This window comes from Dama dama, chromosome 27 (assembly GCF_033118175.1).
Source record: "Dama dama isolate Ldn47 chromosome 27, ASM3311817v1, whole genome shotgun sequence".
Taxonomy (NCBI): Eukaryota; Metazoa; Chordata; class Mammalia; order Artiodactyla; family Cervidae; genus Dama; species Dama dama.
Window position 1 is genome coordinate 6,916,755 of NC_083707.1, and position 27,130 is coordinate 6,943,884.

The 27,130-nt window shown below is 40.4% G+C and overlaps 1 pseudogene; it reads right to left on the reverse strand.

The window, feature by feature from the left end:
• Window positions 1–15,390: 15,390 nt before the first annotated feature.
• Window positions 15,391–27,130, reverse strand: part of LOC133047444 (aurora kinase C-like) — a 37,210-nt pseudogene continuing 25,470 nt past the window's right edge.

The window sequence follows — 27,130 nt, forward strand, 5'->3', positions numbered from 1 at the left end:
ATGCCCAGCAGCAGGATTGCTGGGTCATATGGCAGTTCTATTTCCAGTTTTTTAAGGAATCTCCACACTGTTCTCCATAGTGGCTGTACTAGTTTGCATAAGTTGAAAACATTTCCCCTAAAGTCAGGAACAAGACAAGGGTGCCCATGCTCACCACTACTATTCAATATAGTTTTGGAAGTTTTAGGCACAGCAATCAGAGCAGAAAAAGAAATAAAAGGAATCCAGATTGGAAAAGAAGAAGTAAAACTCTCATTGTTTGCAGATGACATGATCCTCTACATAGAAAACCATAAAGACTCCACCAGAAAATTACTAGAGCTAATCAATGAATATATAAAGTTGCAGGATATGAAATTAACACACAGAAATCCCTCGCATTCCTATACACCAACAATGAGAAAACAGAAAGAGAAATTAAGGAAACAATTCTATTCACCGTTGCAACAAAAAGAATAAAGTACTTAGGAATAAATCTACCTAAAGAAACAAAAGACCTATATATAGAAAACTATAAAACACTGATGAAAGAAATCAAAGAGGACATGAATAGATGGAGAAATATACCATGTTTATGGATTGAAAGAATCAATACAGTGAAAATGAGTATACTACCCAAAGCAATCTATAGATTCACTGCAATCCCTATCAAGCTACCAACGGTATTTTTCACAGAACTAGAACAAATAATTTCACAATTTGTGTGGAAATACAAAAAACCTCAAATAGCCAAAGCAATCTTGAGAAAGAAGAATGGAACTGGAGGAATCAACCTGCCTGACTTCAGTCTCTACTACAAAGCCACAGTCATCAAGACAGTGTGATACTGGCACAAAGACAGAAATATATATCAGTGGAACAAAATAGAAAGCCCAGAGATAAATCCATGCACCTATGGACACCTTATCTTTGATAAAGGAGGCAAGAATATACAATGGAGAAAAGACAACCTCTTTAACAAGTGGTGCTGGGAAACCTGGTCAACCACTTGTAAAAGAATGAAACTAGAACACTTTCTAACACCACACACAAAAATAAACTCAAAATGGAATTTGATTAGTTTAGATCTCTCCTGTACTGAGTAATGTGGGAAGTGTTCTCAACCTAACATGACCTCCAGCATCCTGTGCACTCCTAGGACAGGAGTCAGGATGGCAGGAAGACAGACAAGGATCAGAGTGGAGGCAGAGGGGTGCCAGTTCTGCCCACTGCTTGGTATTTTGACCTATCAAAGTGGCTGTATCAATGTATTTTGTGTTATGAAATAAGTTTCCAAGTCATTCTAAGGCTAAAATCCCATGTTTGCTTGAATTATTTCAAAGTGTGTACTTGAACTATTAATGAAGAACTACTTCAAAGGAGCTGATGCCCACAAGTCAGCTTGGAAGAATCGGCCTTATTTACCTGTTCCAATTTTCTGTGATCAAAAAAAAAAAAAAAAAAAAAAAGAAAAAATCTATAATCTAAAAAGTAGGCACAAAGGCCCTAAATGCCCCTTTCTGACAATCAATATGTCTTTCTAGCAGCTATACTTCTCCAGGTCTAAGTCCTTACTTTATCTCTGTAACACTCCTTCCCCTGACTTTTTCTGTTGAAACCCTTCTTTTCTTCTCAACCTACCTCAAATTCTAGTCACATGTGACTCAAGAGAAAATTTTTTAATTATGAAACTTTAGAGTAAATCTTATAAACCAACATATCCCAACTATGTTCCTCTAGGCACTAGTAAGTGTATTCAAAAAAAGAAAGAAAGAAAGAAAGAAAAGGATTTGATGGTCATATAAAATTTAGGAAACACTGAGCATTACTGTTTCCTCCTAGGAGACTGCCAGGGCTCATTCTCACAATAAAAACTCTAAAAGTCTGCAACAAAGTGGACTATCTGTTATGACAGCCTCCTGAAATATTTGCGCCCAGAACCCACCCTTCCTTAACTTTCCATGAAACCTCTTAGCTTTGTTTTCTGCACAGCGTGGTCCTTGGAAGCACTTCCTCAGGGCACAAGGAGGAATCAACAGTATTGAGAGAGGAACTTCACTGACTGACTTTCCACTGAGACTGGAGGAGGGTGGGTCAGCCCTCGGTAGGGAGCCATTGCCAGTCCAGGGACTAGTGACAAGGACATGAAGCAGGGTGGTGTCAGCACATGTGGCTAGAGGAGAATACAGGGGTGAAATATTCCCCTGGCAACTGAGTGGATGGATTACAGGTGAGTTTACAGTCTCAGTGGTGACCCACTCCAGTGTCGCCTGGAGAATCCCATGGACAGAGGAGCCTGGTGGGCTACAGTCCATGGGGTCACAGAGAGTTGGGCATGACTAAACGACTAATACTTTCACTTTCACTTACAGTCTCAGGGTCAACCTTGTAGAAAGAAGATGGTACCATTTATTTGTTTTTTCTATTTAAATAGTTTTTCATGAGTCGCATAGCCAGTAAAGAATCTGCCTGTGAGGCAAGAGACCAGGGTTTGATCCCTGGGTCAGGAAGATCCTCTGGAGGAGGGAATGGCAACCCATTCCACTATTTGTGCCTGGAGAATCCCCGGGACAGAGGAGCCTGGCAGGCTACAGTCCATGGGGTCACAAAGAGTCGGACACAACTGAAAGACTAACACACACACACACACACACACACACACACACACACACACACACACACACAAACACACAGCAAATATAATTCCCCAAATGTAAGTCTGCATTAACAATACTAACTTTAAAATAAGATTAATGTTGTGCTAATTTCTGCTGTACAGTAAGTGAATCAGCCATGTCTCCTCCTTTTTACATTCTTTCCCCATATAGGCTGTTACAGAGTATTAAGTAGAGTTCCCTGTGATATACCGTAGGTTATTGTTAGTTATCTATTTCACATATAGTAGCAAGTATATGTCAATCACAGTTTCCCAATTTACCCCTCCCTTATCCCTGGTAACCATAAATTTGTTTTCTGCATCTGTGACTCTACTTCTGTTTTGTAAATAAATTCATTTGTAACCCCCATTTTTAGATTCCACGTATGACAATCTCTAGGTTCATCCATGTTGCTGCAAATGGTATTATTTCATCCTCTTTTATGACTAATATCTCGTTATATACATATGTCAGATCTTCTTTATCCATTCCTCTGTTGATGAACTTTTAGTTGTTTCCATGTCCTGGCTATTGTAAATAGAGAGCAGAATGATCTCAGTGTTGGTGTGCAGAATTCAGGCACACACACACAAAAACAAACCACATAAATTAAGAGGTTTGGGGGTAAATGGCAGAGCCAGGCGAAGTGTGGAAGAGAGGATGAGTCTGGGAAATAAAAATTGGGCCATATTTCATAAAATAATAATTAAAGCAGATTGCTGGCTGTTAATATTGTGTTGGGTTAAGGGACATACAAAAATCCCCTTTTAAAAAATTCAAATTGTTTATAGTTAACCATATATGTTTGTCTCTTGAAATATATTTAATTTTTAGAAGTTTTTGTTTTAATCACATTCTTACCATAGTTCTTTTTTTTTTTTAAGTCATTTTTATCCCTGTTATTTTTCCCATCCAGCTTTTTCCAGGCTGTCAGAAGCACAAGCTGCAGTGGTTATGATAGGAGAATGATGGGTGAAATGCCAGTCCTAATTAGAGACTTGATTGCTCCATAATAAAAAAGCTTCAATTTGATTTGGATGGCGCTGGCTTGTCAGGTAGAATGAGTCAAATATGTCTGTACTTTCATTTCAAAATGTGAAAAATGTGAATGTGCATTATTTATATTGTATTTCATGGCTATAATTAATTATGTGTCTGTGGAAATGATGTCCCCAAAGACAGTTGATTTTATGTTCAATCTGTATGTGCATTTGTAAAACTAATTTGTTCTCATTAAATTTTTTAAGGGTTTATTTGAGCTAAACTCAGGAGGTTTTCCTCGGTATCAAACTCACAAAACACAAAGCAAACTGTAATTTCAGCTTTTACGACTGAGTGAGATATTCAGTGCCTGAAGCTTTGTGCTAGATATTATTGCAGGGAGTGTGGTTGGGTTATAAAGATAAAGAGAAGACAGACTTCCTTCCCAGAAAGTGCTTTTGAGCTTGTTTGAAAGACGAGGATGTAAAACAAATGAAAATAATGCAATTTGAACTTCTCCTGCTTTAAGAAAAGAACATAATGTTTAGTCAATGAAATATTAATCCTGTAATAATGAGTTAACCAACTTTTCTTTTTACTCTGTAGAGATTTGGAAGTTATTTTGATGATGATGATTTTTTTAAATTGCCCATCTTTGCTTCCAGTTTCTTTACTTTCACTATTTGGTAAATATATTAACTACTGATATTAAAGTTTCAAAACTATCTCAAACTATATAAATAAAGCATTTTTCTTTGTCAGTGTCAGCAGTAAACTGATTTGCTTTCAAGAAGACCTACAGTTTAAATGTAATATTTCAAATAATTTATCCCATGTTCACTATAATTAAATCTGTTAATTTCTGTGGATGTAATTGCAATTATTAAGGCAATATTTACAAAAATTTTATCTCATCTTTCATTTGCTCATATGATTATGAATTCATATGTTATTCTAGTTATGGTATAACTAATAATTCAATGTAATATGCTAGTTTACAGGTATATTAGAATTTAATTTCTTAAAATATTATTTTTAATCAATGAAGGTAAAAGAATATTTGAGTCTGAAATGAATAGGTTGACTTCCTTGGGTTATGAGTGTTCCATTCCTTTGTCAGTGTTCTTTTGCTAATTTTCAGCATGACAATGATGGTAAAACAAGCTGATTCCTTTGTTTTATTTTATCCAATTTCAGAGCTCACTACCCTCAACAAGATGAAGCAATTATTTTCCTCTTTATTTGGTGTTTTCAGAGACCATTAAGCTTATCTTGTCCACATTGGGAAACAAAGTAATTTTCTATTCAAGGTATTTCTGCTTCTCAACAATGCATTTTTCATTAGAGTCAGTTTTGTTCTTCTGGAAATCACTTTTCAGCAGGCCCAGCTGTGGCCAGAACATGGTCCAGAGCATGGACAATGGAAAAATAAAGTCAAAGCAATGATTGTCACAAAGACTCTACAGTTAATCCTGATGGCAATATTGAGTTGCTTTCAGGTTTGAGTTTAGAGGAAGTTACATGATTAGACCCAGGGAGGGGACTGCATTTTGAACCAACAGTAGTTGGAGGAGACAGAACTTGGTCACATCATAGGCCCACAGCAGCAAAGAAGATGAAACCATGAGGTTAACATAGGATTGTCCACAGAGTCCGGAATATAGACAGAGGTAGTGGAGAAACAGCAGGGCCCTTAGAAATGCCACCAGCAAAGAAGCAAGGACCTTCGAAGAACCTGCCAGGAGACCAAGGTATAGACACTGGTTAGGAGGAGACCATGAGCCACGGAAGGGAGAACATTCCAGAAAGACATCAATACCAACGCAGCAGATGGGCACTGCAGAGAAAAATGTGCCTTGAATATTATACATGCACATCGCTGCTAACTACTGTAGGAATTATCCCAGCAGTGTGGCAAGGGTGAGCCCAATAAGGAGAAAAGTGAGGATTGATAAGCAACAAGGACTTATTGTATAACACCTTTGTTAATAAAAACCTACAATGGAAAAGAATCTGAAAAGGAATATATATGTATACATATACACCTGAAACTATTAATAACAAAATACTATCAGTTATATTTCAATTTTTAAAGAGATAGAAAAATAAGGATTAGAGACAACAAGTATGATATGATCTTTAATGAAAATTGACTGAGTTGTGCTTATGAGCTCTTGGCATGTGTGTAGAGTGAAGTGCTTAGTCCCTTAGTTGCGTTTGACTTTTCGTAACTCCATGGACCATAACCCACCAGGCTTCTCTGTCTGTGGGATTCTCCAGGTAACAATACCCAGGGATCGAACCCTTCTTGGCTTATAGTAGGTGCTAAATGGAAATTATTAAGATGCTATAGCTATTATCATGAGTAGCATGTAACTCCATGTACAAGAATTAAACCCTGGATCTTATCTTATGTCACTTAGAGATACACTGTGATGTTAAAATTATAAAAATCCTCCCCTCTCTTGTTAATTTTAGGCATATAAAAATTCTAGCATTTCACAGAACAGCTATTAATGAAAACTGTTGATTTTTTCTTATTCTCTCATCTCATCAGTCTGTACTCAGTATAAAAGTTTTCTACTTTTTCTTTTTCCATCTAATGTCACATAACCAAATACTTGAGAGAGACAAATCTTTATTTACATAGAACACGATTGTCTATGTAGAAAATTCCAAGGACTCTACAAAAATGAAACCTTGGAACTAATAAGGAAGTTTATTAAGGTTGCAAGGTGTAAGATCAAGAGACAAAAATTAATCATATTTCAATATATTGGCACTGAACACATGAAAATAAAAATTAAAAATACAATACCACAAAGAAATCATCAGCAAAATGAGAAGGCAACCTGGGAGAAGGGAGAAAATATTTGCAAATTATTTATCTGTTAAGGGGTTAATAGCCAAAACATACAAAGAACTTATAAAATTCAATAGCAAAATAGAAAGCAATCCAATCAAAAGGGGGCAGGGGATCTGAATAGACATTCCCCAAAGAATGTCTATTCCCCAAAGAAAACATACAGATGGCCAGCAGTATGCAAAATGGTGCTCAACATCATTAATCATCAAAGAAACGCAATTCAAAGCCATCATGAGATATCACCTCACAAACATCACCTGTTAAAACGGCTATTACCACCCCACCCTTCCAAAAAAGATAACAACTTGGATGAACCTTCAGGAAAGCGTGCTGTGTGAAAATTCAGTCTCAAAGGTTACATTCCACTTAAATAAATCACATTCTTGAGATGACAAAATTTTAGAAATAATGGTAAAATTAGTAGTTACCAAGGATTAGACTGAAGGTGGGTGATCAGTGTGGTTATATATATAAAAAAAATCAATAGGAGAGCTCCTTGGAGTAACAGAATATTTTGTATCTTGATTCTGGTGGTAAATACAGAAACCTGCACAGATGTTAAAATTGAACAGAACTTAACACACACATCCCCACACTGTACGTTCAAGTAAACTCAGGAAATCAGAATAGAAGTGGTAAATTTTATCAGTGTAAATATCTTAGTTTTAACAGTAGTCTAGCTTTTTTTTTTCTTTTTAGCAAAATGTTGATATGGGGGAAATGCATAAAATGTAGACAGAATCTCTTTTATATGACTTCTTTTACTGCATGTAAACACATAATGATCTCAATAAAATTTTCAATTAAAAGAAGTTCATTTCCTTCTCAGCACCTGAAGAAATAGAGAGGTCGTCGTTTGTTCCCCATCAAAATCTAAGCATGTGTTGCACACATGTTAGTGATCACAGCAGCAGTCATCTGCTTGCTTGCTTCCTCCGGATACAGAAAAGGGCCTTGCCACTTACCAACAGCTACGGCACAGGGTCAGTTCTTTCTGCTGCTGTGAAATCTGGAGATTTTAAATTGCTTATAATTTTTTTTAAATGCACATTTAATGTGGACCCAAATCAGCTTAGTATTATTATCCTGTCTGAGATAACCTCTTATCTAAACCACTACCTCGCCTCCACTGTACAAAACAGCTGAATGTAGCTTGGCGAACTGGGGTTCCCACTTGGCTATTTTTGTGAGGATCACACTGAGCCTGCCTGATCTCTCTTGGATGAAGTTGACAGGTGGTGCCTGGATTTTCTTACTCACTGGAACACCCTTGCAAATCCTACACATCTGTAATTAAGCAGGGCTATAATTTCTTGATGAGCCATGTTTGAAACTTCAGCTTTTGTTTGTGTTGTTTGTACAGTTTCTTGACCACTGTATGGGCTTCCCAGGTGGCTCAGTGGTAAAAAGAACCTGCCTGCCAATGCAGGAGACACAGAAGATTAAGTTTCGATCCCTGGGTTGGGAAGATCCTCTGGGGGAGAAAATGGCAACCCACTCCAGTATTCTTACCTGGAGAATCCCATGGACAGAGGAGCCTGGTGGGCTACAGTCCATGGGGTACCAAAGAGTCGGACAGGACTGAAGCGCCTTAGCACACACGACCACGGTATAGGTCAAGGGTAATGCCTTTCTGTTTTCTCTTCCACTCATCTGAGCTACTGTCTTGCCCTGGTGATGCCTTATGTTAATATTTCCTAGATAACTTTTCAATTTCAGTGGGCACTCGGGTAAAATGCATCACTTAAATCTCAGGAAACCTTGTTAGGTAGATATTTTGATCCCCACGCTTACACATATGAAACAGAAATTCTGGGTAATTTTCTAAGCTCTTAAGCAAGAGAGCCTGACTTGAATTCCAGGTTTTCTGATTCTAAATTGAGTGTCTTCCCCTGACAATCAGGACTACTGGGGCGAAACAAAGCCTTCCTGTCTCCATGACTCATTTGACCTTGCTGAAGAGGTGTTGGCAAGCTCTGAGAGCCCCTAGCAGGGGCCTCCGGTCCCAGTCAGGCTTTTCAGTATAAACAGATAAACCAGGATGGTTAGAATACTGCCTCAAATAGCACAGACTTTCTTAAGCTTTTCTTAAGACTTTCTTTATTGGCTTATGGATTTTCAAAACAGTTACCTAAAGTAATAGTTTAAGGTCATACTTCCTGAGCTATTGACAAATGGAGTAATTAGTTCTGAAAAAGTGCTCACTCCATGATGAGACAAGAACGTCCTCCGAAGAGAAGGAACAGTGACCCGATGCTTATTGAAGAGACGAGTAAATGCGGGAGGACGTGAGGCTGGTGATGTTGGGGTGGAGGATACGGCATTAAGCCATTTTAAAGAGACTTAGCTTAAAGGTCCGATTGAGCAAAACAAATTATGCAACCTACTTGGAATACTGGATAGTCAGAGATGATTTGCTTCATTTGTTGAATCTTTGAACATTTTATGTCTTTGTCGCAGGTTTGTGTATTTTCTTTCCCAGTCTCTTGACACATCTCTGTTGATGATGTCTTTCTACAGAGAGAAGGAAGGCCAATTACATTCCCCTTTGTGGATGAACTGAATCAGCCATCCAGGTGTGTTTTAAAAAACAATCAAGACGCTGGAAATTTCTCTCTGCTTCCCCCCAGTTAACATTGTCTTGGATAGAACCGGTTTAGATGAAAAGAACATGGAAAGTCCGATGAAGCAGGGCACTCGTTTGCTCTCACTGTTGTGCTTCAGCATCAGGAGAGCTGTGTACTGAGTTCATATCTGAGCCCTCAGAGGGGCTGCCCACAAGCAGAAGCCTTGAAGCCAGAGTGTCTGAGCGGGTTCCTCCTCCAGCCCTGGTCCCTGGGGACGCCCGAGCTGCAGCATCTATAACAATGGGAACAAATACAGTGATTTGCAGGACTTTTGTTATTTGGATTAAATAAAAGAGAAGCTATTAATACTTGTGGGCTTCCCTGGTGGCCCAGTAGTAAAGAATGCAGTAGGCACAAGAGACTTGGGCTTGATCCCTGGGCTGGGAAGATCCCCTGGAGGAGGAAATGGCACCCCACTCCAGTATTCTTGCCTGGAGCATCCCATGGGCAGAGGAGCCTGGGAGGCTACAGTCCATGGGGTCACAAAGAGTCGGACACGACTTTGTAACTGATCAAGCACCACACCCAGACAACTGTTTCAAATTACTGTCTATTTACAATTTAAAAATTAGATTATGCACTAAGCTAAATAGCAATTACATAGCTAGCATCTAATATTAATTCTAATAATCTATACATATGTAACAGTGATAATTTTTCTTTCAGTTATTTATATTTTCATCTTCTTTTCTTATCTCACCATGCAGGCAATATGCTTCAGGACAAGGTTGAATAGCGCTGCTATCAGGAGGAGATTCTTGACTTGTTCCTGATCATAATCGCTGAATCATTAAGCATGAAACCTGCTATATATTTTTGTTGGAGGATTATTACCTTGAGAGTCATTTTTTTCTTTTCTGATTTTGTATAAATTTTCATTATGAAAGGCTATTAAATTTTATCAAACACTTTTTCTGCATCTAATAAGATGATCATGGAATTTAAGTCCTTTGATATGTTCATGTGATACAATTTCTTAATTGATTTGACTGTTAACTTTTCTATTAAAACTTTCCTGCTGTCTTACCCTTTTCATACATTGTTGGACTTGGTTTGCAGTCTCATTTCAGGTTTTGTATTAGTGTTCACGAGCGAGGCTGGACTTTCATTTTCCTTCTTGCCTTGAGCCTGTCAGGCTCAGTATTCTAAAGTCATACTGACCACACTTGTGGAGTCTTTTTCTGGAACTGAAATGGTTTATGCAAGAGGCATTTGATCCTTGAATACCTGATGAAACTTGTGGTGATCTCTTGGTGTTTTTTTGGAGGAAAATCTTTGAAAAGGATCTGATAGTGACTGTGGGGCTGTTCGGGTCTTTTTTTCTTATTTACTGGAGTTTAGTTGCTTAGCAATGCTGTGTTAAGCGAAGTGACTCAGTTACACGTGCACGTGGACACATATCCTCCCTTTGTCCCCACAGGTCACGGAGTGGAGGTCTGTGTGTTATACAGGAGATTCTCGTCAGTTACCCGTGTTATTCATGGTAAGATGTATATGTGTCTGAGTTCTAATTCTTTTTGAGTCTCTCGTTTCCACGCTGTCAAGGTTCAAGAGAGACCTGTGTTTTTACAGTCTACTCCCAGTCAAGACTGACCTCTTCAGACCTTTGCTTTAGTTGCAGGGAGATCTTCTATCACCCCCTACCCCAAACAAACCTTGGCTTGTCCCCTGACCTCACAACCCACAGGCTGCCGAACCCAAAATTGAAAGGTATTCAGTGCCGTGGATATCTTCAAGGGGAGGCTGGGTTTCCAGGCCGTGTCTACCTCCACGGAGTCCCACTCTCACTTGTTTAGGTGTTCTGACTTGGTTTTTAGCCAGGATGGTCAAGGTATATCTAGATATCCATGCTACTGGAAATAAAGGTTTCTTTCTTTCTTAATTGTAAGATTCCTTAAACTCTTAAAATCTTAATTCTGAAGATTTATTAAGTTCTTCTCTAATTTCTTTTCTGGCCATGCTGTGTGGCATTTGGAATCTTAGTTCCTCAACCAGGGATCAAACCTGTGGCCCCTGCAATGGAAGCGTGGAGCCTTAACCACTGAACCAACAGGGAATCCTTCTCTAATATTTATTTCCTCAATTATTTCCTTTTTTCTGGACAATATCCTACCTACTGCTATCTCTGTCTCAATAGGTTGGCTGCTTAGATCCTTGTGTCTTTCATGCGTTTAGAGAGATGACATTAGTCATAAAATACTTATTGCATGTTTTTCTTTGTGTTAGGGACTGTGGTAGATGCTGGAGGTAATATGCAGAACATGAGAGGGGCGTAATGGGTGGCATGGCCGCTGGGTGGGGATGGCCGCCCTGGACCAGAAGTGGCCCCAGAAGAAGGCTGCAGGCTGTGGGGGTGGGTGCTCAGACAGATGTCTTCATCCATCGAGAGAAACGGGGAGCAACAGTTTACAGCAAAGTGTTTAAATATAGCCTCCTTAGCCTGGTCTCATGCAATTTATTTCAGTCAATTTGATTAAATCTTTTTATTTCAAACCATTTCTTTATTCTTATTGCAGAGTAAATCTTGAAGTACATTTTTGGCCATGCTTTTATTTCTCATCCGCTCCACCTAATGCCACAAATATAATCTGAAATAATTTAAGATATGTGGACATTTAAAGAAAACATTCCTATCTGACATTTGGTTTTGTTGCACGTTGGTTACAGGCAGACGTGGAGGAGGCAACCTCGGTAAAGAGAAAGTATGGAAACCCAGGATGAGAGGACTCAGTTCTCTCATTCTGACTTGCTGAATTTCACAGAGAAGACACCACCCTCTCTGAGCCTCAGTTTCCTCATGTGTCAAATAGAGGCAGCAATGGGTTTTCTCCTGCAGTTCTGATGAGAACAAACATTACAAAATACGATGCAGAAATGATGCTTTAAATTTTGAATCAGTTCATTTCACTCTCCTGCTTGAGGGTCTTTGATGCCTTGTCATTTTAGTTGGAATACAATAGGATGACCCACAGTGGAGATACAGAGGTAGAGAACAGACTGTGGCCACAGGGCGGGAAGGAGAGGGTGGGAAGAATGGGGAGAGTAGCCCAGATGCATATGCACAACCATATGAAGAACAGGTAGCCAGAGGGAAGGTTCTGTATGGCTCCGGAACCCAAACCGGGGCTCTGTGACAACCTAGAGGGGTGCAATGGGATGGGAGGTGGAAGGGGTTTCAGGAGGGAGGGGCCATATGTATACCTGTGACTGATTCATGTTGTGGTATGGCAGAAACCAGCACAATATGGCAAAACAGTTGTCCTTTGGGCTTCACTGGTAGCTCAGCTGGTAAAGAATCTGCCTGCAATGCAGGAGACCCTGGTTCAATTCCTGGATTGGGAAGACCCGCTGGAGAAGGTATAGACTAACCACTCTAGTATTCTTGGGCTTCCCTGGAGGCTCAGCTGATAAAGAATCCGCCTGCAATGCGGGAGACCTGGGTTCAATCCCTGGGTTGGGAAGATCCCCTGGAGAATGGATGGCTTCCCACTCCAGTATCGGCAGAAACCAACACAATATTGTAAAGTAGCTATCCTTCAATTAAAAGTAAATAAATTAAAAACAAATTCTGGTGCCTTTCCTGTCTACCTATGTAATCTGGTTCCATTCCAACCTCTTCGATGTAATTTCTTGATACTGGCCCCTTCCCCAGTCTACAGATTGATCATCCTGCCTGTAGGCAGACCCCGGCCCCTGCGGTCCCCCCACTGCTATGACCACACTTCACACTTGCTCTTTCTTCTGCCTGACATGCTTTTTCATCCTCCAAGTCTCAACTCAGATACTGTCTTCAACGGCCCCTGATTGTAGGCACTGGAGAGTCTCTCCCCACTGTCCCATGCAAGGCAGTAACTCACGGTCTCTTAGTCCGTGGTCATGTAACTCCATGAGTAACTCGTGTGAACATGAGTCCAGTAACCCATGGTCCCAGGCAACTGCATCGTCCACAGTCCCACTGATGAGTGTCGTCTGTCTGACTCCTGCTAGAATTAAGCTCCTTTGAGGTTAAGGATTTTGTCTGTGGTGGCCACTGCTGTTGAGTTTCAAACAGTCCATAGCAGTTGCAAGGAGTTCAGTTAAGTGTGTCTCCAATAAATGAATAAGCAGTGATCATGAATATGTATTTAAAAGTCTAAAGAACTGTTCAAATTCAGGGCAGTTTGGCTGCATTTTTATAGTTTATTCCTTACATAACTTACATGAGCTTGTGTGCTAAGTCACTTCTGTGCTAAGTCGCTTTACTCGTGTCCAGCTCTATGTGACCTTATGAACTATAGCCCATCAGGCTCCTCTGTCCGTGGAATTCTCCAGGCAAGAACACTGCAGTGGGTTGCCATGCTCTTCTCCAGGGGACCTTCCTGACCCAAGAATTGAACTTGCGTCTCTTACATCTCTTGCATTGGCAGGTGGGTTCTTTATCACTAGCGTTACCTGGGAAGCCCCTTTCATAGCCTAAGAATGTTTGAAAAGAAAATGGGCTTCACATTCTCCCACAGAGTTCCAACTAATAAAAAATAAATAAATAAATAAATACAAAAAAAAAAGAAATTAAAAAAAAAAAAAAAGAAAGTGGGCTTCTGTCATCATTCAGATTTGGGCTTTGATGCTGTAAGTGGCAGAGACCCCACGATAACAAGACATTGGGTCCATGGCAGGTGCAGTCACAGCCTGGGCAGCGCCGCTCTGTTCTCCTAGATGACCATCGCTGGGCTCTGACGGATGAGCATTCCCAGCTGCCGTTTTCAGCGTATTTTCCAAACAATTTGATGGCTGACCCTTCAGTGGCTACAGTGTTCTTTTGGAATCCTAAATTCAAAAGTGTATTTTTCAGAATCCATACTGAGACAACGTCTGCATGGCAGCAAACATGGCAAGTTCCAGCTCCATCCAGCTCAGAGCCTGGTGCCTGCTAAGGAATGTTCCATGGGAGGCAGCGCTCTTCTCTGTGTGATGATGTCAGTAGGAGATGCTTTACTTATACAATGAAGTTAGACAGCACCTTTCACAAATGTGAGGAATTCCCTTTGGTGTTGTCCATTGCACTTCTCATCATAATTATACTCAGGCATGTTTCCGGCTTAATATGATCAGCATCATATGTCCAAAAACTATATAGCACTTGGTCATTTACAGATGTTTGGAAAGAGAGAGTTTAAGTCAATCTTTTTTTTCTAGAATATTAATTATGCTGTTCAATCATATGCTTGTTCTTTTATTGTTTGGATTTTTTTAGGGGAGATGGTAGAGCCCTTAATCATACATACTCTAGATCCAGATGACCTGAGTTTGAACTGCCACTTCATCTATTACTAGCTGTGTGACCTTGGTCAAGTTACTTAACCTCTCTGTCACTCAGTTTTAACATCTATAAATCAGAATAAAATAATAATAATGATAATATATACTCAGAGGTATTAAGAAATGTGATGGGCTTAGAATACTGCTACATATAGAAATAGGTGTTACTTGTTATTTTTTTCAGCTGTGAATAAGATTTCATATTTTTTTTTTCTTGAGGTATAGTTGCTTTACATGGAGAAGGCAATGGCAATCCACTCCAGTACTCTCCCCTGGAAAATCCCATGGATGGAGGAGCCTGGTAGGCTGTAGTTCATGGGGTCGCCAAGAGTCAGACACGACTGAGCTACTTCACTTTCACTTTTCACTTTCATGCATTGGAGAAGGAAATAGCAACCCACTCCAGTGTTCTTGCCTGGAGAATCCCAGGGACGGGGGAGCCTGGTGGGTTAGAGTCGGACGTGACTGAAGCGACTTAGCAGCAGCAGCAGTTGCTTTACCATGTTGTGTTACTTTCTGCTGTACAATGAAGTGAATCAGTTGTATGTAGATCCCTGGGTCGGGAGGATCCCCTGGAGGAGGAAATGGCAACTCACTCTTGTATTCTTGCCTGGAGAATCCCATGGACAGAGGAGCCTAGCAGGCTACAGTCCATGGGGTCGCCAAGAGTCAGACACAACTGAGTGACTGAGCACATACATAGTTATCTTTCATCGTGAGCATCTTTTATAGCTCCATAGGATTTACCATATTAACATCAAACTCTGAGCCCCCAAATATCGATTTCCATAACTTGCACTTGAGATGATAGAAAGAAAGTCATGATATAAACATTAAATGATAGATATTCTGCATTTTCTGTATTCAACTTCGCCTGAGGCCACACTCTCACTCTGGCTGGATGACACACACTGGGTGCTGTGAATTGTTGGGGTTCATTAGGATTCGACCAAGTGTGGGCACCTGACAAGCTCCTGCGGCTTCAGGGGGGTTCTGACAGCCTCGCCTGGGGATGGATTTTAGACCCTGGTTGACTCAGCACGTTCGCCGGGCCTGTGCGGCTCCAGGGCGTGGGCTGAGCTGGGCTCTGGGTCCCGTGGCCAGTCCCTGGATCCATCAGGGGCTTCATCAATACTGACACGATCTTCTCTAGTTCTCCATGGCCCTGAAACAGGGTGGTGTCAGAGTCAGAGCAGCAGTTCGGCAACCGCCTCAGGTCTCAGGGCTTTTGCTTGTTTGTCCTTGTGTCTCTGCCACGCTGACCCCTCAGCCTCCGGTCTGGCTGCAAGACGGATGCAGCCTCTGGGTCAGACAGGGTGGCATCCTATGATGAAGAGGGGTGTTTTCTTCCTTATTCACTTACGGTGAATAAGGAAACCTTTCTGCTGAGACCTCCTTAGGGCCCTTCAGGTAGGACTGAATCACAGACCCATGTCCTCACCGGACAAGGGGCTGGAAGCGGAAGGCCACACACAGACCCCTGATCTCTAGTCACACTGGGTGCTGGCTTAAGGCATTGCTGGGCTCTTGTAGCCTCCTTACAGGTGAATGTTTTCCCAGTTAACCCTATCACACTATTTTCCCTCATGTGTGTGTGTGTGTTCAGTCGTGTCTGGCTCTGAGACACTATGGACTGTAGCCCACCAGGCTCCTCCGTCCATGGGATTCTCCAGGCAAGAATACTGGAGTGGGTTGCCATTTCCTCCTCAAGGAGATCTCCCCAACCCAGGGATCAAACCTCTGTCTTCTGCGTCTCCAGCATTGGCAGGCAGAAGCCTGCCACCCGGGAAGCTGCTTGATGGCATATGATATTTTGTTTTGAAGTATATCTCCAGAATGAAACACAGTGCCCGACACCAAGCAAGGGAAGTTCTTCAAGGCTGATATCCCTTCCTCCTGACTCAGAGACCAAGGAAGCCAGACACTCCCCCTCTATATGTTATGGGTAGCCAAGTTTCATATCCTTGCAAACTCTATGAAAGAGGATTTTCAACGATTTTGAACGGTTCGGCAGCCTTATCATGAAGTTATTCTCTGAATCGGTTGACAAATATATCAACCTTGGCTATGGTACTGCAAATATTTCAGAGTCCTTTTGGATAATGCTTTCACTTTGAGTCTCTAAGAGTCAAAATCTCCAGTCATTTCCAGCATCTGCACACATTTCATCACCTTTATTCAACTCTCAAACTTTACTTCATTAATGTATATGGATAATGTTCCCTTCTGTCACATCTTATTAAGAACTAATGAAGCTCTTCTAGACTTAATTTTAGGACTCAGTGGCTGTCTGCATTTCCTTGTATCAGCATTCACTTTTGTCATCACAGGCCTTGCTAATTCTCCTTCCCACTGCAGCCAATTTTGTGAGTCAGGATGGCCTGCAGGCTTCCTTCCTCTGTGGGATTCTGTTCCGCTCAGTCCTCGTTTCCCCATCCCAGCGACCTCAAGGTCAGTAAACATGAGTGCAAATTTGATCTCACACTCATCAGGAGCATAAACAAGGCTGTGAATGCAACCCTGTTAACAAACACATTTTCCCTCGCTTTTTTATTTTCATTTTTTGTTGTTTTCCATTGCTGTTTTAGGGCTATGTTGTATCTCCTTTGGGGAATGAATTCAGTACAATGAGAACAATTAAGTACATTTTCAGAGTTTGAGGGTTTAAAATTCTCTGTCATCACTTTGATTTGCTGTCTAAAAAAAGGAAGTAATGCTGATAATAATAACAATAGTGTCACCACCAACAAGAGTATTCACAGTAGCATTGATTGCAAAGAGCTTGGGGAAAGATCACAAGCCTGGTAATACAGAGTTAGTAGATTTCAGGTACTAACCAACTTTTTATCTTCCTTTTCTTTCCATGTAGATACACACTGTTAAGGATAATTAACTTTGTGAAAGGTGGTGCCCTTTCCTTAGGGAAAAGGATATACACCATTGTGGTGTGTGTGCTAAGTCACTTTAGTCGTGTCTGACTCTTTGTGATCCCATGGACAGTAGCCTGCCAGACTCCTCTGTCTATGGGATTCTCCAGGCAAGAATACTGGATTGGGTTGCCATTTCCTTCTTCAGGGAATCTTCCCAACCCAGGGATCCAGCCTGTATCTCTTATGTCTCCTGCATTGGCAGCTGGGTTCTTTGCCACTAGTGCCACCTGGGAAGTGCACCATTTTGGTAAAATAGGCTAATTCCAATGAATCCTTCTCGAACCTTTTCTTTCCTCCTGACCTCTCATTATCAAGTTGCAGTAGAAGCTTGCAGTTAATTGGCCTGTATTTCAAAATTTGTGCTTGTGAGGGGAACACAACTCAGAAGTTTTTACATGCTTTCTGAAAATGAACTGCAAGTCAGCTCAGATATTTAAAGAAAAAGGAAGTCTCTTTTTACAAGATTTCCAGGATGATTCATAGACTTGTTTGCCTGCCATATTTACCTTGTGAAAGAATCAACACCATGTCTGCATGTTCTTTTATGTTACAGTGTTTATAAGCCAAGAGCTAAAAATCAATCCTCTGATATATGCATCAAAAAATTCCTGCGGAAGCCCTAGAGAACAGACTTGTGGTTGCACGAGGAGAGGGAGGGCGGGGATGGGGTGGATTGCGAGCTTGGGGTTAGGAGATGCCAACTATGACATGTAGGATGGGTAAACAGCAAGGTTAGATGTATAGCACAGGGCACTAGATTCCATATCTCATGATAAACCATAAGCAAAAGGAATATAAATAAAGAACATGTAAATACGTATGTGTGTGTGGTGCTAATTTGCTTCAGTCATGTCTGACTCTTTGTGATCTTAAGGATCATAACCCTCCAGGTTCCTCTGCCAGTGGGGCTCTACAGGCTAGGCTACTGGAGTGGGCTGCCATGCCCTCCTCCAGGGGATCTTCCTGACCGAAGGATTGAACCTGAGTCTTTTATGACTCCTGCGTTGGCAGGTGAACACTAGTGTCACCTGGGAAGCCCATAGAGATGATAGATAGACAGATGTAGATATAACTGAATCATTTTGCAGGACAGCAGAAATTCACATAACATTGTAAATCAACTGTATTTCAATAAAAAATCAATTATATTTCAATTAAAAATTCCTGTGAAATAATAAATCCCATTAATTCCTCTATGGCATTGATTTCATAAATTTACTTCAACCTTATTCTTTCCTATGTGCATTTGTTAAATGAAGACCAGTAACAAACTTCATATTACTCAAATAGACAGAGAGATTTTTTTTAAAGTATTCTGAAGTCAACGCTCCAATAGCTCAATATAAGCAATTGGCATGAATCTACTAATTAAACACTGCAGAGCGAATCCTCTTCTTCTAAGGCATTTATTAAAGTTACAAGAAGGGAAAGAAAGTTAGCTTTAATTTTTCTGGTCCATGTGCTATCACTCTTGAATTTAAACAAGTTCAGCTTGATATTAAATCTTACAGAAAGTACTGTACTTGTGTGTAATGGCAAACCATTAAGATGTAGAGGAAAACATTCCATTTTCCATTCCATTTTCCAGATGTCTCTGCATATCCATGATAGATTTAGTGAAATCTGTTTTGAGTTCCCTTCACAGATACAAGTGTCCTTCTCATTGCCTGGACTGATCGGGAGATGGGAGGATTTCCAATTGGTTGGCAAGAATCATTTGCTAATCGGTTGACAAGAATCAAGTTGATTTGTTTTGTGTCCTGAGAAGGTGGAGGCCACATCTAGGAAAAACGGTGTGTTTGGGGAGCAGTGGGGCTAGGTAGAGTCTGAGAAGCACATGTGAAAACATCTTAGCTGCTGAGTGCCTAAAAATGAGTAAAGTGAAGCTCCTTATATATATTACATTAAATCATTTATATTCTGTGTATGTATATAGCATTAAAAATATGTAATAGCCACATGAACACTACTGGAGCATGCGAGTGTGTGTGTATGTGTGTTGAGATCTCAGTCGTGTCCAACTCTTTGTCACCCCAAGGACTGTAGCCCACCAGGCTCCTCTGCCTGTTGGAATTCCTAAGCAAGAATGCTGGAGTGGGTTGTGGGGCCCTTCTCCAGGGGATCTTCCCAGCCTAGGGATTCAACCTAAGTCTCTTGAGCATCCTGCGTTGGCAGGTGGGTGCGTTACCACTGCACCACCTGGGAAGTCTTACTCGCACATATCCAGCTGTTAAGCTTTCATCTAGAAGTGAACATTTTTATTCATTGAATTGTAGTGACAGTAATTGATGATAAATGAATTAAAGTTGTTTTTTTTTTTCTATATTACCATGAGATGATTTATTTTTGTTAAGTGTTTCAGTCTCCAAAGCAAGTGTCTCACCATCAATTTATCAGGTTTATGTGGAGCTTCTGAGGTTCATCTGCACCAGCTAAGTCTCTGCAGCAGTCACTGACTGCTCATGACCTCTCTGCAGGTGCGTCTTTTCATGTGTACAGTGTGCGTGAAGTGAGCAAAGAAAAACTCCATCGAACACAAATCGGCAAAGGGAGTCTGACTCACGTAAGGGAGCAGCAACTTGACATGTGGCCCATGGAGGAGAGAGACAGGAAGATAAGCCACGAGAAAGATGAACGGGATTATCACAAATGGTGGATAATTAGCTACCAGAGATAAGACGTAGTTGCCTTTGTTTCCTATTTGAATTCGATTAATGGTGCAAGACTTCAGCAAATATGTATATAATTTTACTAATGTTTTCCCTACTAAGTCCCTCATTGAGACCAGATGTAGAATTGGTGGTGGTGGTGTTTGGTTGCTAAGTCATGTCTGGCTCTTCTGCGGCCCCATGGACTGTAGCCCGCCAGGTTCCTCTGCCCACGGGATTTCTCAGGCAAGAATACTGGAGTGGGTTGCCATTTTCTTCTCCAGGGGATCTTACCAACCCAGAGGTCGAACCCATGTCTCCTGCGTTGGCAGGTGGATTCTTTACCACTGAGCCACTTGGGAAGGCCTGTAGACGTGCCCAGTGGTGAGTAAAACATTTGTGTTGCTTTTTCCATTTTCCAAGAAGATGCAGCTGGGTGAAGAAGAGACATCTTACCGCATATGGCTTTCTGGTTTCCTTTGAGCCAGTGTCAATGCTCACAGCAAGAAGAGCTGACACAGCTGATACTTCCTTAAGTTTCACCTTAGATCAGATAGGTAGAATTAAGGATATTTACAAAAACACAAAACTATTGTTTAAAAATGTTGAGGTATATTGGAAGGAGTGTATCAGGATGTACTGGTATGTATGCATCAATTACTGCTGAGCTTGAAGAGGGGCTTGTTGAAGGCACTAAGCCAAAACACTTGTGTGGGTTGTTAACACTATTTTCTCATATTAAAATGTTCAGGAAAATAACCCTGTTCTTTGCACTGCAGCATCACTGCAAATTAACAAGGTAAGAGACTCTCCCTTTTTGTAAACAGCCCTGTTTTTTTTCTTAACAACAATAATGAAAACAGTGATGCTCCTCACAGCTACATTGTGATCTTTTATACCTACACACATATCTTTTCAATTTATTTATGACAAACCTCGTGGGACAAATAAGACAATCCTAAATCAGCCAGTGGAATATCAGAAGGACACTGAAGGTCTCTGTTAACTGTTCGCAGAGAAAAATTATGCGGACATATGGATTGGTTACCAGGAGATTTGAGTTCTGTTCCTAATGTCATTTCATAATGACCTTAGGTCATACAGTTGTGTGTGTCTCTTTGCTTCCTTAAGTATAGAAGTTGAATCATAAATCACTGTTGACTTTATGTGTGACTGTTTAATCAAGGGTTAACACACAGATTAAACATAACCCCATGTGTAAGACATTGGAAGACTCTCGATATGAGTGTAATTATTAAAATAATTTAAACAAATATCTGTGACATACAACTGGGTTAGTAGTATATTTTACTATGTTGGTAGATTTTTCTTGCTGATTTAGAGAGAGGATGAACAGTATAAAGATTAGGACCCAGATTCTGGTCCAACACTTATTGAATTTATAGCCCAGCTCAGCTGTGGATCTTTACAAAGGTCACTCTACATTTTGGACCTAGTTTCTCTTCTCTGTAAAATGGGATAATAATGGTAGATAAGTAAAAGGATTAACATGAGGCTGAAGTAAGTTGATACATGCAAAGTGGTTAGAAGGGGGCTAACACATGTATGGTGATCACTATACAAGTTAGTTATTAAATTCTGGCAAGTATTTTAGTATTAACTGATCTATCTTGAATTATCATGAATAATTTATTCCCTTATACCAAACACTGAGTCTTCATTTTACTTGGCTGTGTCATATTTTTCTGCTATGTAATACATTTACTTGACTTATATTTATACTTCTAGTCACTTATTTGGGTTAGTTTGAGAGTAATTTGGTTTGTCGGTAATGAGGTACTGATCTTCCTGTGATATATTAATCTTTTCATTTGTAATTCTGATGATATACATGAATGATTATCATTCTGTTATGTGGGATTTTAGTTTTGTGCCATATCATTTGATAAGTGAACCTGTCTTATATATCTTAAAGCATTTTTAAAGGCAGGTGAAATGAATGTCTGGATACTGAAGAAAGAACCTGGCTTGTAGCAGCAAGTTCAAAATACTTGACCTTAAAACCTAATTCATTGATTAGTCAGCACCTTAAGATTTTTTTAGAGTATTTCTGAGTGGTAGGAAGTGTGTGCAAAATTTGCATTTTATTCCATAATAACTTTGTAGTAATATAAATAGTGCATTAATTTATACAATATGGAATGATACAGCACTGCATATCCAAGGTGATAGGAAGCCTACAGAAGCTGACACAAATATATTTTGATGTTCCTAATATCTTAAACATTGATCAGAATGTGTATGTGTGCATTTACCTGGGTCTATATCTATATCTGTATGTAAATTTGACTAAAAGCAAATTGACCATAGATTTTGATGAACATAAGTGAAAATCACTCAGTCATGTCCGACTCTTTGTGACTCCATGGACTGCAGCCTGCCAGGCTCCCCTGTCCATGGAATTCTCCAGGCAAGAATATTGGAGTGCGTTGCCATTTCCTTCTCTATTTGATGACCATACATAGAACCAAATATTTTAACAGATTCTTTTCCTTTTAATTTTCCTTTATTTAATTTAAAGAAGGAAATTTTACTGGGCTTATATCTGTAATATCTTTTTTATCTTAAGATAAATATAAAGGCGCCATTTAGGAACTGAGCTAATGGAAGCCATATGCACATGTGAAGGTGTTTTCTGAGTTCATTATCTGCCAACACAGCAGGCGAGACTTAAGCAGAACAGACTAGAAGGGTTTGGATAAAGGCCAAATAGTGATAAATTTGTCATATTTTTGTTGACTCACCTAGTTTAGGGATTTCAAAACATCGTGAAAGTTGCCAAGGAAATATGTTTGGTCTAAATACTGAACAATGATATAGAGTAGATGAGTTAGATCATTTGAAATCAACACAGTATAGAAAAGGAATAGTTGAGGCCATATAGAGACTTCAGATCAATCTCAATAGCTTCATAGACTATCATATCTCACTAATATTTTGAGTTTGCCATATCAGTCCCTTGCCGACAACTTGTGTTTTTGTTCGCGATTTTTTGGGCTCCAAAATCACTGCAGATGGTAACTGCAGTCATGAAATTAAAAGACCCTCACGCCTTGGAAGAAAAGGTATGACAAACCTAGACAGCACATTAAAAAGCAGAGACATTACTTTGCCAACAAAGGTCAGTCCAGTCAAGGCTGTGGTTTTTCCAGTAGTCATCTATGGATGTGAGAGTTGGACTATAAATAAAGCTGAGCACCAAAGAATTGATGCTTTTGAACTGTGGTGTTGGAGAAGACTCTTGAGAGTCCTTTGGACTGCAAGGAGATCCAACCAGTCCATCCTAGAGGAAATCAGTCCTGATTATTCAATAGAAGGACTGATGCTGAAGCTGAAACTCCAATACTTTGGCCACCTGATGGGAAGAGCTGACTCATTTGAAAAGACCCTGGTTTTGGGAAAGATTGAAGGTGGGAGGAGAAGGGGTCAACAGAGGATGAGAGGGTTGGATGGCATCACCGACTCAATGGACGTGAGTTTGAGTAAACTCCGGGAGTTGGTGATGGACAGGGAGGCCTGGCATGCTGCAGTCCATGGGGTCACAAAGAGTTGGACATGACTGAGTAACTGAACTGAACTGAAGTGAATAATATGCAATGCAATATGTGTTATAATGATTGGGTTAGTCTATGAAATGAGAGAGCATTTGCTTTTAGATTACTTTAAATTATGTAACAACTTGAAGTCAGTAAGCTCCACAGCAGAAACAGAGTTTGTATGTCTCCGTGAACTCGCTCCAACATTCAAACAGCACATTCAGCTTGATATTGCTGGTGGTGGCCAGTGATGCTTTTCCATTTCAAGCATATGCTTTCAGCTGTTTTATGAGAATTGCTACTTAGAGCAATGATGTGAGACACTTGATCCATAATCTTCTATCATAGTTTTATCCCTTGAAAATTTTTCAACTGATGGCAGGGTATAGATGTTCCTCAAATTGTTCTAGGAATAGGCATTATACAATTCTGACTGTTTCATCATCTTCACCACACTATTATAATATCTACATTATTATAGTTTGTTCTCCTCTCTAGGGACACATAACAAAAGAGGAATCTTATGGTGAAAACTACACAACTTAATGAAATGGATAATGTAGTTGGCACTTTTTCCAGCATAGTGATTCTAAAATATTTAACAAATAAAATTTGCATTTTATTTTGACTTTGCTATTATACAACTTCTCTTTTAACTTTTTCCAAAAGTTTCTTGTGTCTTTAGAATATTTAAAAATGATTTAATTCCCAAAACAGACATTTTAAGATACTTGGCTTGTTTTAGGGGAGGATCTTTCAAGAATATTTTTGATTTAAGATTAAAGAGGTCAAGAAACTAATTGATACTCAGCATTTACCCAACAAATATCTATTGAGGACTAGCTATATTTTTGGCTAGGTGTAGGATAAAATTTTGAGCAAAAGAGAGAGATTATGCTCCTGTGAAGATTATAGTCTCCTCCTAAAATCTGTTCTTTCATAGAATGAAAACAAAGACATCTTTATCTGGTAAACTCTTAGTTTGTATAAACTTTGTTGTTATTGTTCAGTTGCTCAGTTGTGTCTGACTCTTTGTGACCCCACAGACTGTAGCCCACCAGGCTTCTCTGTTCATGGAGATTCTCCAGGCAAGAATACTAGAATAGGTTGCCATGCTCTCCTCCAGAGGATCTTCCTGACCCAGGGATCGAACCCAGGTCTCCCGTATTGCAGGTGGATTCTTTACCCACTGAGCTGCCAGGGAAGCCCAAGAATACTGGAGTGGGTAGCCTATCCCTTCTCCAGGGGAACTTCCCAACCCAGGAATTGAACCAGGTTCTCCTGCATTGCAGGCAGATTCTTTATCAGCTGAACTATCAGGGAAGCCCTTTGTATAATCCAGTGGTCTATTTACGATAGTAATTCCAAATATACCATGCCAATAAAAGGTATCAGTTGATTTATACAGTACCCATCATCTAGGATCACAGACAAGGTTGCTTATTCAGTCAACAAACACTTTTTGAACACCTAGAGTATAAACATATTAAAATGTTTTAAATTGTTTTGTAAAGTCCCTCATATGTGCATGCTAAGTCGCTTCAGTCATGTCTGATTCTGTCCAACCCTGTGGACTGCAGCCTCTCAAGCTCCTGTGTCCGTAGAATTCTCCAGGCAAGAATACTGGAATGGGTTGCCATTTCCTCCTCCAAGGGACCTTTTTGACCCAGGAATCAACCCCACATCTCTTAGTCTCCTGCGTTGACAGGTTTGTTCTTTACTACTAGCTCCACTTACTACATGGAAAATTAAGTGCACCATCACCATCTCCAGATACGGACGTAGTTCCTGTCCTCAGGGTTACCTCCTAGGGAAGAAAATACATGATTATTGCTCTTCATATTCAAAAGAAGGCCAGAATGTCACAAATGCTCAGAGATGGAGCATCTCATATGCTCTCTGAGGTTTAGAAGAAACTTCCTGGATGCTGAGATCGCTTTGTGTCAGGTGATTGGAGGGGGGTTTGATTTAGTGATCCACAGAGCATGTACCGGATGGATAACTTAACTGAAACAGCACTGTCTAACAGGAAGTTCTCTGTTGACAGAAATATCTTAGGTAAGTGCTATCTAACTCAGGAACCATTTGCTACCTGTGGCCAGGGTGTGTGAGGAGCTGAATTTTTAATTTTATTTAATTAGAGCTTAAAGTGACTTGTGGTTGCTCGATTGGGCAGCATTGGGTTGGCTCTTGTCAGGCTGAGAGCGTGAGAAACTAAGAAAGAAGCTGCTGCAGCAGGCCAGCCCCAGGGGATGCGCTCAGCCAATGGCTGTGGAAGTAAAGGTGAAAACACGTGCTAAAGGGAGAGGGAGAGATCCAGGCGACTGCCACTTCCTGGGTGAGCAGCCTGGTACATTGGGCGTCACTCAGTGATACAGGGAATGAGGAAGGAGAGCAGTGTGGGTCAACAAGGACCCACAATCTGCAAGGTGAAGAAGGAGTGGGACCAAGATGGGGGACTGAGTGGGCACGAACTGCTTGAGGGGCAGACATGGGGACCATAGCGGAGGGGATTGTTAGGTAGGTGATGGACAAAGAAACTCAGGAAACTCTGGTGCTGCTAATTCTAAAGGACCTTCAGGAAGGGTAAAAGTTTAAAAGTCACACAGAAGGTGAGCAAAATAAAGATACACCATGGAATATTACTCAGCCATTAAAAAGAATTCATTTGAATCAGTTCTAATGAGATGCATGAAACTGGAGTCCATTATACAGAGTGAAGTAAGCCAGAAAGATAAAGACCAATACAGTATACTAATGCATGTATATGGAATTTAGAAAGATGGTAACGATAACCCTATATGCAAAACAGAAAAAGAGACACAGATGTACAGAACAGACTTTTGGACTCTGTGGGAGAAGGCGAGGGTGGGATGTTTAGAGAGAACAGCATCGAAACATGTATATTATCAAGGGTGAAACAGATCACCAGCCCAGGTTGGATGCATGAGACAAGTGCTCGGGGCTGGTGCACTGGGAAGACCTAAAGGGATCGGGTGGAGAGGGAGGTGGGAGGGGGGATTGGGATGGGGAATACATGTAAATCCATGGCTCATTCATGTCAATGTATGGCAAAAATTGCTACAATATTGTAAAGTAATTAGCCTCCAACTAATAAAAATAAATGGAAAAAAAAAAAAAAAGACCAAGTGCTGATTCCCAGAGGATGGGGAATTTGTATATCAGAAGTGATCAGAGAAAGTTTCTTTCTTTCTTTCTTTCTTTTTTTTTCAAATTGTAGTGGTTTTTGCCATACACTGACAGAGAAAGTTTCAATAGAGACATAAGATCTCTGTGGGTTTCAATGATTGAGAAATAGGTTCTGTTTTGCCTGATGTCCAAATCCCCGAGCGGGAATAGAGAAGGCTTCCAAGACAATGCAACTCGCAAAAAGGGAAGTTTATTACTGACTCGAGCCAGGGCCTCTGCCACAACCAACGCAGTGGTGCAGGGTCAGAGAGCCCCGAGCCCAAGCTGTTACACAAATTTATAGGGTGAGCACACGCTGTTGGTAGTTGGTTTAAGCGGATTGGTTACAAGTTTGCAAAGCAATTTCATTGGTCAAAACTTTCACGCGCGCGGGACTT